At 38.3% G+C, this 10,801-nt stretch overlaps 1 long non-coding RNA gene across 3 annotated transcripts in view; it reads right to left on the reverse strand.

Annotated features, from left to right (window-relative positions):
- Nucleotides 1-8,973: 8,973 nt before the first annotated feature.
- LOC129434263 (uncharacterized) overlaps nt 8,974-10,801 on the reverse strand; it is a 38,853-nt gene continuing 37,025 nt past the window's right edge. For 2 of the 3 annotated variants that reach the window (XR_012360243.1, XR_012360241.1), the window contains exons 2-7: nt 10,456-10,517; nt 10,280-10,354; nt 10,118-10,166; nt 9,955-10,031; nt 9,696-9,774; nt 8,975-9,495 (exon numbers count right to left, since the gene is read on the reverse strand). This is a non-coding gene — a long non-coding RNA (uncharacterized lncRNA). Of the gene's footprint in view, nt 9,496-9,695; nt 9,775-9,954; nt 10,032-10,117; nt 10,167-10,279; nt 10,355-10,455; nt 10,518-10,801 lie in introns of all 3 variants that reach the window. The other variant, XR_012360242.1, reaches the window with a different exon arrangement.

The raw sequence follows: 10,801 nt of genomic DNA on the forward strand, positions 1-10,801 counted from the left end.
AATGTGTACTGTGGCTTGAATTCAGAGTTTGGGGGTCGTCTCACAAACTGCCTGTGGCCCTTGGACCCAAAAAGAAAAAATTTACTCTCATCAGTCCACAAAATGTTCCTCCATTTCTCTGTAGGCCAGTTGATGTGTTCTTTGGCAAATTGTAACCTCTTCTGCATATGCCTTTTTTTTAACAGAGGGACTTTGCGGGGGATTCTTGAAAATAGATTAGCTTCACACAGACGTCTTCTAACTGTCACAGTACTTACAGGTAACTCCAGACTGTCTTTGATCATCCTGGAGGTGATCATTGGCTGAGCCTTTGCCATTCTGGTTATTCTTCTATCCATTTTGATGGTTGTCTTCCGTGTTCTTCCACGTCTTTCTGGTTTTGCTCTCCATTTTAAGGCATTGGAGATCATTTTAGCTGAACAGCCTATCATTTTTTGCACCTCTTTATAGGTTTTCCCCTCTACAATCAACTTTTTAATCAAAGTACGCTGTTCTTCTGAACAATGCCTTGAACGACCCATTTTTCTCAGCTTTCAGATGCATGTTCAACAAGTGTTGGCTTCATCCTTAAATAGGGGCCACCTGATTCACACCTGTTTCTTCACAAAATTGATGACCTCAGTGATTGAATGCCACACTGCTATTTTTTGAACACACCCCTTTTAACTAATTCAACTAATTGCCCAATTGCACAGCCTTAAGAGCGTGCATATCATGAATGCTGGGTCTCATTTGTTTTCTGAGAATCTACTGAACCTACTGGTAACTTGTTTGCCACGTAGCAATAAAAAATATACTAAAAACCTTGATTATTCTGGGTAGTCACATTGTACTGCTATTATTTTGAACAAGACTGTATATTAAAGTAGAAACAAAACTCGACGTGACTAAATTACCGTATAAAACACAGTAAGCGTGCATCCGAATCTAAACTGCGTCTAATAAATCCTTATCAATAACTTTGTATATTTCTATTGTGCTTGTGAGGTTGCTTTTACATTCATGTAATGTTAAATACCACAGTTATATGGTAAAAAATAAGCTTTGTTGAGTGTTTGACCTTTCAAACGCAACTTGCCTAAATTACCGTATACAACACAGTAAACGGGCATCAGAATCTAAACTGCGGTTGATAAATCCTTCCTTATAACTAACTTTGTATATTTCTACCTTTAAATTACAGTCGTATTGTTAAGTGTTGTACCTTTATTAATCGTTTAATGTTTTTAGTAAATTAAAACAGTCAACAAACGTATTTAGACACGGATGTTACAACAGGACATCAAGCAATCTCTTTTAACAAAGCAATAGTGAAACGCAGTAACTTAAATAAAGTAAAATGTCTTACTGTGAATTATACTGCTGTGTCATTGTTGTCAGATCCAATATAAGTGGTGCTTCTGAGTCTCTCTGCAAATCCAGCATCGACTTCTTTACAAATGAATCCATGTCCACAACGTTAACAAACGCTCCCCACACGAGCTGGAACTTCTTCAAAAGCAAACTTTATCCAAGCATATTGCTAATGTTAAGTTCCAAGCCTCCGAATTGAAGTATTTAGCTTCTGTGTTGTTCCCATGGTTGTTCCCACGCGGTTCTTTCAGAACCAAAAATGCGTTTCCATGGTATCATAACAGATCACCGCGTCAAAATAAAAGTCTCTCAGAAAAAAATGTATTTAAAAAGTCATTTTGGTTAAATTTGTCAATTTTTAAAGACATGTTTACTTACTGAGACACACGTGTCACGCGAAGCTGTGGGCGGGGCTACAAAAGTAGACTTGTCCTTTTGGTTATGGGGAGGTGTTTCAATTCTACTTTGACGTCATAGATTTCCGAATTTTTCACTGGAGTGTTTAGCTGGCTTGGTGCCAAAGACGGTTATATTTCAGTAGCACGGACGTTTTCAGTTCTGAAACTTGCAGGATGTTCATTTAAGTATGATGACCTCTTATATAACAAATTATCAAGTTAAAATTGAGTTTTTGATTCACCGCTCCTTTAAATAAGTAGCACAGTAATATAATTTGCTGCTTTGTTATTTTTGATCTCTTGTTGGTTTAGCTTAACTCTTGACACATTGAATGTAATTATTTGCTGAAAAATGTTATACAAATAAAGTATTTAGTATAGAGACATTTTATTGTTACGTTAATGTTAATGTTAAATGATTAAATAAAGATATTTACTGAAATTATTTATTACAGACTACGGGCCCTATCTTGCACCGAGCGCAATTGACTTAGTCAGTGACGCATGTATCATTCGTATTTTGCACCGGCGCACTGCGGGTTTTTCCCTCCACAGACCCATGTCTAGGGAATGAACTTGCGCTCCCTGGGCGGTTCAGCGCAAAAAAGGAGGCGTGTTCCGGCGCAAACCATCCCTGATGCTATTTTGCAGTTTCAAAAAACAATTGCGCCACTGACCAAAAAAAAACTTGTCTAAAGTCAGTGGCGCGTGGTTCATTATGCTATTTTAAGGGCGCATGCTTGAGTGCACAACGCGCACACACTTTGCTTATCTAATCTACACAGATGCAACAGTTATTTTTGCAAATCATAAATTGTTACAATAAAAAATATTAACACGTAAGGGAAATCATAGTGGTGAGCATTGTGGTGATAGTTTTTATTTATTGTGTGGCTGCGTTAAAAAATTATCATGCAAATATCGATTAAAATATTTTCAGAAGTTTGTTGTGTGGCTGTATTACGTTTACTTTATGTAAATAATAATTAAAATGTTTTCATAAGAAACTAGTGATGGAAATTTTCGTTCATTTAGGTGACTAGTTCGTTCACCAAAATGATTTGTTCAGACTCGTTCACTGATTCGTTCAGTGACCATTTCTTAATTTTACATAAATACGCCAATAGGTGACGAAGATGTGTGTCATTATGTGTTATAAGACAATGAAAGACTTGCAAAAACTCATTAGTTTTTAATAAAGCTCAAATTGTGAAATACTAAGCATAATTTTATCAAGCTACAGAATATATTAAGACACACGTACATTTATAGTACATCTAATCTGGATTTGTTGTAAATAAAGACTCCCGTGCATGCCTCCTTTGGTTCAGTCAGTCATCAGATTCTCGTTCACGAATCATATGATTTCGGTCATGTCGTTCAAGACTTCGTTCAGACGCAGATGACTGATTTAAGTTCAGTGAAAGGGTGGATTAAACTATATAGATATATAAAACTATATTAAACAGAAATACAAAATTTTTCAACAGTAATAATTACCTTGATTATCATTTGTATTAAGGTAAATAGAACGCCTAAACATGGTTACTATAACTTTACTAAAATAAAACCACATGATTCTTTCACAATATTGTTTACGTTGCTCTCGCTTTCTATACGATCCCTCTCATTCATCTCATTCATTAGGTTGTAACTTGTACCAGTCATTCAGTTTGTTTAAGAACGCGATCCCTGTCTCTGTCTCTCGTTCGTTCAGACTCAAAACAGCGGCTCGGTCAGTGAAGGGCGTATTCATTCAGTATGTTGAGCCAATCATATGCTCGGCCACAGCTTATACTCGATTGCCATTGGCTCGTAGTTTTGTCACTCTTTGAAGGCGGAAAGAAAGCCGCGCTTCATTTGTCCGTGGTGCTCCTCAAGAAGGGAGGGAAATTTCAGTGAATGAGAAATAGATGGATGGCGTGAACGAGAACGATTCGTTCACCTAAAAGATTCGTTCAAAAAGAACGATTTGTTCACGAACGTAACATCACTATAAGAAACCTTAATGTATATGAACTTGATATATAAGTGTACTTTGTGGTTGGACCTTGCTTGCGTTTCTTGGGTCTGATTTCAAAGCCCCCAAACCCTTTCAGCGGTGAGGGTGGACGCAGCGATGTCCTCTGCTGGCGTCAGGTCATGTGTGGAGGCAGATCCACCTTCCGTTACACGGCGTGCCCGATTTATGCTGGCAAGCTTGGGATTCCCCCAAGCATAAAAAACACACAGCGCTACCTGAGCTCTAAACCAGGCAGAGTCTTCTGGGCTTTGAGTTGAAAACGTTGATTATGTCATCATAATCCGAACTGTCAATAAGTTCTCTTTCAAAGGACAGAATTGCCAAGTTGACATCAGGCGTGTTTGGATCCTGTTTGTTGCAGAGAAAAGTCGCTCTACGCTGCAGGATGTTAAAAGCAGTATTATGATGGCCCTCAACAAACCAGTGATATTGGGGAAAATGGCGGCAGGGAAGATATCCAGTATTTCCATTAATGTGGGGAAGTTCTCCTTATCCATTTTTCATCTGATGTGCTGGATGAACACAGCATGTTCAGCATCAGGAATGTCAATGCCATGTAAAGCACACGGATCATTTAAAATGTTTTTCACTCCAAAAGTGTCAGATCCAGGTGTAAAAAAAAGAGGCTCTCATTACACCACAGGTGTCGTCTTTAAACCTGCAGTTTAACTTGGTTATCTGTCGATCAATGATGCAGTTCCACAAGGTCCATAAATCCTCATTGCTTCTGACAGCCGAGGTCTTTCCCAGCGTTGTAATGACAACAGAGTCATAAAGCTTTGAAGGCAGCTTGCGTTCACAAGAAGCAACCATGTCCCAGTTAACTATTTCATGCTTTTTCATCAGCTATTATGTCAGTCTGAGCACTTCAACAAAGTCACCCTTCGAATCCTCTCGGAAAGTTGCATTTGTAACTTTTAAGTGTTTCAATGAGTGAAATACAGTCAGTCACACATAGCGTTGAACTCTGCAGTCCCTTGGTGGCAAATCGCTGTTTTCAAACAGTTTGCAAAGTGTAAAAATCATGAAAACAAACTTTTTCGTTTGCACCTGGGGCCTCATTTATAAAAGTGTGACGTAGGAACTATCCTACATTTCATCTAAGACCATTTCTGAAATGATCGTACCTGTGATTCAGAGAAAAGGAACGTACGCACAAAAAAGAAAGCGTACGCCTCTTTTCCAGATGTGCGGTTTCTAAATCACAAAGATCTTGAAATTGTGTGCAGCTGAATGCTCTTACTCCGCCTTGTAAACGCCCCTAATTTAATACATTAGCATATAAATAATCAATTATCAAAGGCCAAATTTTTCGATGGCTACAATGGCAATTGGTAAAAAAAAATTCAGCGACGCAGAAATAGAAGTTCTCCTCGTCGAGGTGCAGATGGGGGCAGGAGTACTGTTTGGAAACCTCTCCAGTGGCATTTCCAACAAATCTTAATATTTGGCTTGGCAATGTGTTTGCCAGGCTGTGAATGAGGTCGGGGGGCAGCAAAGGTCCCTGAAGGAGGTAAAGAAGAAGTGGGCCGATTTAAAATTAAAATCTAAAAAACGTCTTGCACAACCCAAGGCCAGTGTGCAGACCACGGGAGGTGGAAGGGGCAACACAAGCCTCACTCCAGAGGATGACCGGATCGGCTCAATAATTGGAGAGAGTGCTGTGATGGGCGTGTATGCAGAGGGTGACACGGATCTTTTGTCTGCTGCAGATTCAGATGGTACGTATGTGCATGTGTTATAAATAAAGCCATTTTATTTTTTACAATAAAAAAATTAAAACATTACAATATTGTCGTAATTGTTTATTTAATACAGATGAACAACCGCTTAAAAGAAAAATAGCAGCAGCATCGCATGGTCACACTCCCAGACCTCCCCAGCCTTCAGCAGCATCATCTTCAGGTTTCTCCACACGGGTACTATCAGCACCGCAGGGTCACACTCCCGGACCTCCCCAGCCTTCAGCAGCATCTTCGGTTTTCTCTGCACGGGTACTATCGGATGCCGTCCTACAGTCACAAAGAGACTTAAAGGAATAGTTTACTCATTTTCAATATTAAACTATGTTATTACCTTAACTAAGAATTGTTGATACATCCCTCTGTCATCTGTGTGCGTGCATGTAAGCGCTGGAGCGCGCTGCGACACGTCGATAGCATTTAGCTTAGCCCCATTCATTCAATGGTATCAAACAGAGATAAAGTTAGAAGTGACCAAACACATCAACGTTTTTCCTATTTAAGACGAGTAGTTATACGAGCAAGTTTGGTGGTACAAAATAAAACGTAGCGCTTTTCTAAGCGGATTTAAAAGAGGAACTATATTGTATGGCGTAATAGCACTTTTGGGAGTACTTCGACTCGCCTGAAAAGTCCGCTCCCCATCTCCCTCTCATAATGGGAGAGGGAGGGTGTTACTGCGCCGAGTCGAAGTACTCCCATAAGTGCTATTACGCCATACAATATAGCTCCTCTTTTAAATCCGCTTAGAAAAGCGCTACGGTTTATTTTGTACCACAGAACTTGCTCGTATAACTACTCATCTTAAATAGGAAAAACGTTGATGTGTTTGGTCACTTCTAACTTTATCTCTGTTTGATACCATTGAATGAATGGGGCTAAGCTAAATGCTATCGAAGTGTTGCAGCGCGCTCCAGCGCGTACGTGCACGCACACAGATGACAGAGGGATGTATCAACAATTCTTAGTTAAGGTTATAACATAGTTTAATATTGAAAATGAGTAGACTATTCCTTTAAATAATTCTGTTGGGGAGGTCGTTGCCGAACTTCGGCTGGTACGACAGGTTCTGGCTAACATGAACCAAACGCTGTCCGCTCTGGTAGAGTGCATGCGCAAATAAATGTTTTTGTTGTGGAAAATAAAAAATGTGTAGTCTTCATTCTTATCACACTGCAAAAATGAGTCTTACTTAGCACTTTGTCTTGTATTAATAAAAAATCTTTAAACTCTTAAATTAAGATGTATTTTCTATATGAGCTAAATGACAGAGGAAAATAAGTCCAGGTTTTAGACAAAAATATAAACTTTAAGTAAATTAGGGCTTAAAACAAGCCAAAAAATCTGCCAATGAAATAAGATCAATTTTCTTGAAATACGTTTTTTCATAAACACTTAATTTAAGAATTTATTTTCTTATTCCATTGGCAGATTTTATTTTACTTGTTTGAAGCAGAAATTTGCTTAATTTTTTGTCTACAACTACACTTATTTTCCTAGGTCATTTTGCTCATCAAGAAACTAAATCTTAATTTAAAAATCTTTAGATATTTTTACTGAAAAAAGACAAAAATATCACAGTGTATCACATCTGTCATTCTTATAATTTAACAGAAACATTTACCTATTGGTTTAGACGGTGAATCAACTCCCATCATCTTATTAGAGTAGTGGCATGGGTGTTCAATTAAGCAGGTAGCGGTGGGTGATCCTCTCCTTCGAGGTCCATGTGCATGTCCTCCTGTCGCATCTCAATACCATAGCTTAGAGATATGTTGTGCAGCACACCACAGGCCAAGATAATCTTGCACACCTTTTTGGGCTCATATAGCAGCTTCCCTCCAGATGCATCCAAACACCGCCACCTTCCCTTAAGCATACCGATTCCCTTAAGTGCGTTCCATTACCAACCGCGCACCGGCATGGGCGGTGTTGAAGTGGGCTTCTTCAGGTGTCTGTGGGTGCGCCACGGGGGTGAGAAGCCATGGCTTTAGAAGATAACCTCTGTCACCTAATGGTGTAGAGGTAATTTGTTATATCTTATGCGTTTTAAAGCAAGAAACGGGAAAGTAAAATATAAAAATTGTTTACCTAGAAGCCAACATTCTCTGCCTGCTCCAGCCTCTAGGCGGTTCCCCACACGCGAATTGTTTAATATGAATGAGTCGTGGGTTGACCCTGGCCATTGTGCAACCGCATTCACAATTGCCATACGAGCATTGCAAATGAGCTGGACGTTAATTGAGTGGAAGTTCTTTCTATTAACATAGGCATAATCATTCACATGGGGTGCTCGTATGGCAACGAGAGTGCAATCTATTGCACCAATGACGTCTAGGAATCCCGTAATGTGCAGGAAATCTTCACTCACATCTCGCTGTTCTTCGACAGTATAAGGAAACTTGATGAACCGAGGAGACAAACGAATGAGTCCTTGAAGAATATCAGGCAAAATCCTGCTGAACGATGACTGGGAAATACCTGACAGGTCTCCCATTTCTCGTTGGAACGTTCCTGTAGCCAGGAAACCAAGAACTGTGCATATTTGCACCTAAGCAGGTATGGCCTGGTTGTGTTTTGTGCGCCTCTGTAAGTGCGGCCCTATTTGGGCACAGAGGTCCAACAAAGTGGCTCTTGGTAAGCGGTACCTGCTCATCAGCCATTCATCGTTATGTGCCAAAGAAGTCGGCTCGGTCGCCAAAAATTCTCTCTCGCCTTATTGCGCGGTTGGCAATATCTTCTAACAATGCCAATGCTGCCATAGTTCCTCTCGCAAACCACATCCCTATTGATCCTTTTATAGCATATAGATGGACCAAAATGTTTTACACGTGTGGACCTATTAGCTACATTAATTTCCTTCAATGATCAATTATATGAATGTTTTTTGGGAATGCGGGTTTGTGCTGACGTAAACTTAATTGATTAATAACTTGATTGTGCAAACCAAAATGTGGTCCGTCTAGCAATACACCTAAAAGAGTAATAGTACTAGTACTAGTACTAATCATAATGATAACAATAATAATAACACTTACAATACCATTACTACACTGTAAACCCCAATTCATAGTACTCAAAACTTTTGCAGAAACTGATTAGGCTACATTATAATTTTTGAGGTAAGTAAATTAATTTTTTTAAAGTAAGATCCCAGATAGCAAAATTTTTCAGGGCCAGAAATGGCTGAGTTCAGGCTGTTCTTTTGGCACACATGCCGCCACGGCTTACGGTCCTTGATTGGTCCCAGAGCTGCTTGCCTTAAGTAATCCAGAATCTAGCCGAAAGCAGACCATAACTTAGCCGCAACCCTTTCACACCTCGAGAAATCAGCCACAGCTCTCCCGGAATCTCCAGATAACAACCAGAAAAGAGCCCAGATTACCACAATTACCCCCAAACTTACCCACAACTTTTCCAGAAACCCCAAATGTAACCCAGAAAATAACCAAAATTACCATATTTAACCCAGAACCCACCCACAACTTATCCAGATGCCCCAGAAAATAGCCATAAAGTGACCAAAATATATTTATATCCCGTAAAATGTGTAATTGAAAAACACAGATATAAAGCAAATATAGAGTTTTATTGATGGTGACAAGGATAATTTCAGATAACAGCAAAATAAATGAAATGTCAAATGTTCTGCCAAATAAACAAATAACAGTAGAAGGATCAAATAAAAGCAAAGAAATAGCCAAAGTAACATAAAAGCTAACTAAGAAACATTAACTTAATTGTTTTAAACAATAAACAGGCAAAAAAAAAAACAGATGTAATAACAGAAAGCAATATACAACAACTGGTTAAATATAAAAAACATCCTATATAAAATGAATGTTTACAGATGTGCAAATGTGTATTAGATAAATACATTTGAAAATAATACCATGTTATGTCACCAGCTAGAAAAAGCGCAACATTTAGTAACTTTAATCTCCAGTCATGTCTGTGCACACAAAGGACTTCTTACAGCCTACAGAAAAATCATAAAATACAGTTAGAAAATAAATGTACATAAAATGAATAAGAGTAAGGACAAAAATGATATAGTACACACTGCCAGTCCAAGAACTGATACTTTTAACATTCAATTCAAGACATGGGAAAAAATATGTTTGCAGATTTCAGAGTTCCAGAAGGATTTCTAAATTACCAATTAAATAAAGCACTTACCAAGTACAAAAATTGTTTTAGTCAATTTCCTGCTTCATTATTTTCCAGCGTTCACTCCAAACAATCCAAGATCAAGTACCTGGAATATTTTTAAAACATGGTGTCACTTTTAAGACAAAACTTGTGCTTTTGTAACTTATATGAATATAAGACAAATTACCCTAATAAGAGACTTAACAAATTAGATATAGACAATAATGTAATTCATCAAATCAAACTGCACAAAGATAAATAATGAACATAATATACATCATCTTACTTAATTTTCTGTTTTGATGTCCATGTCTTTGTCTCTGTCTGGAGAATGGTTTGCTGTTCTCCAAGAGGCAGTAATGTCTATCAAATACAGAAGTCAAAAATCAAATCACACACATTGGTTTACTCTTTTAAACTGATACATTTTTTAACGAAGTTAAACTCACATCAGTCTTTACCCAGACAGCTGGAACAACATAGTCTGGTATAGGACTTCTGCAAACAAAAAACAAGTATAAGTAAACTTTATATTGTAAAAAGGTAAAATAAAAGATTAAGACAAGCAATAAAGACAACATTTATAACTCTTAGGTATAAAATTCCTTTACAAAAGCAATGGATGTCCTCATGTCTTTGTCTCTGTCTGGAGTACAGTCTGCTGTTTTCCCAAGAGGCAGTAATATCTATTAAATAGAGGAGTCAAACACAAACATCTTAACACATACACATTTGTTTATTATTTAAACGGTTAGGTTTATTAACCTCATTATTATTCTTTACTCACATTATTCTTTATCCAGATTGCAGAAACAACATTTATTGTTGACAAAGTGTGGTACATGACTTCTCAGGGTTCCCACGCGTCCTGGAAAACCTGGAAAACCTGGAAAATGAAAGACCAATTTTCCAGTACTGGAAAACACATAAAAAATGGGGGGAAACGTCAAATGTCCTGGAAATGCTTGCGTTGTCCTGGAAAATTATTTTCCCTCCTGGTAGGATGAACGCAAACGGGTTAAAAATGTTATGCACGAATGTCTGTTTTGACCTGCCTTTAACGTGTAATATTGGGCTGGAGCGCTTGTCTGCTTTCATTTCCGCATGTAGCCAGCACACCGCCCCACGTGACA

The sequence above is a fragment of the Misgurnus anguillicaudatus genome, chromosome 21 (assembly GCF_027580225.2).
Source record: "Misgurnus anguillicaudatus chromosome 21, ASM2758022v2, whole genome shotgun sequence".
Classification (NCBI taxonomy): Eukaryota; Metazoa; Chordata; class Actinopteri; order Cypriniformes; family Cobitidae; genus Misgurnus; species Misgurnus anguillicaudatus.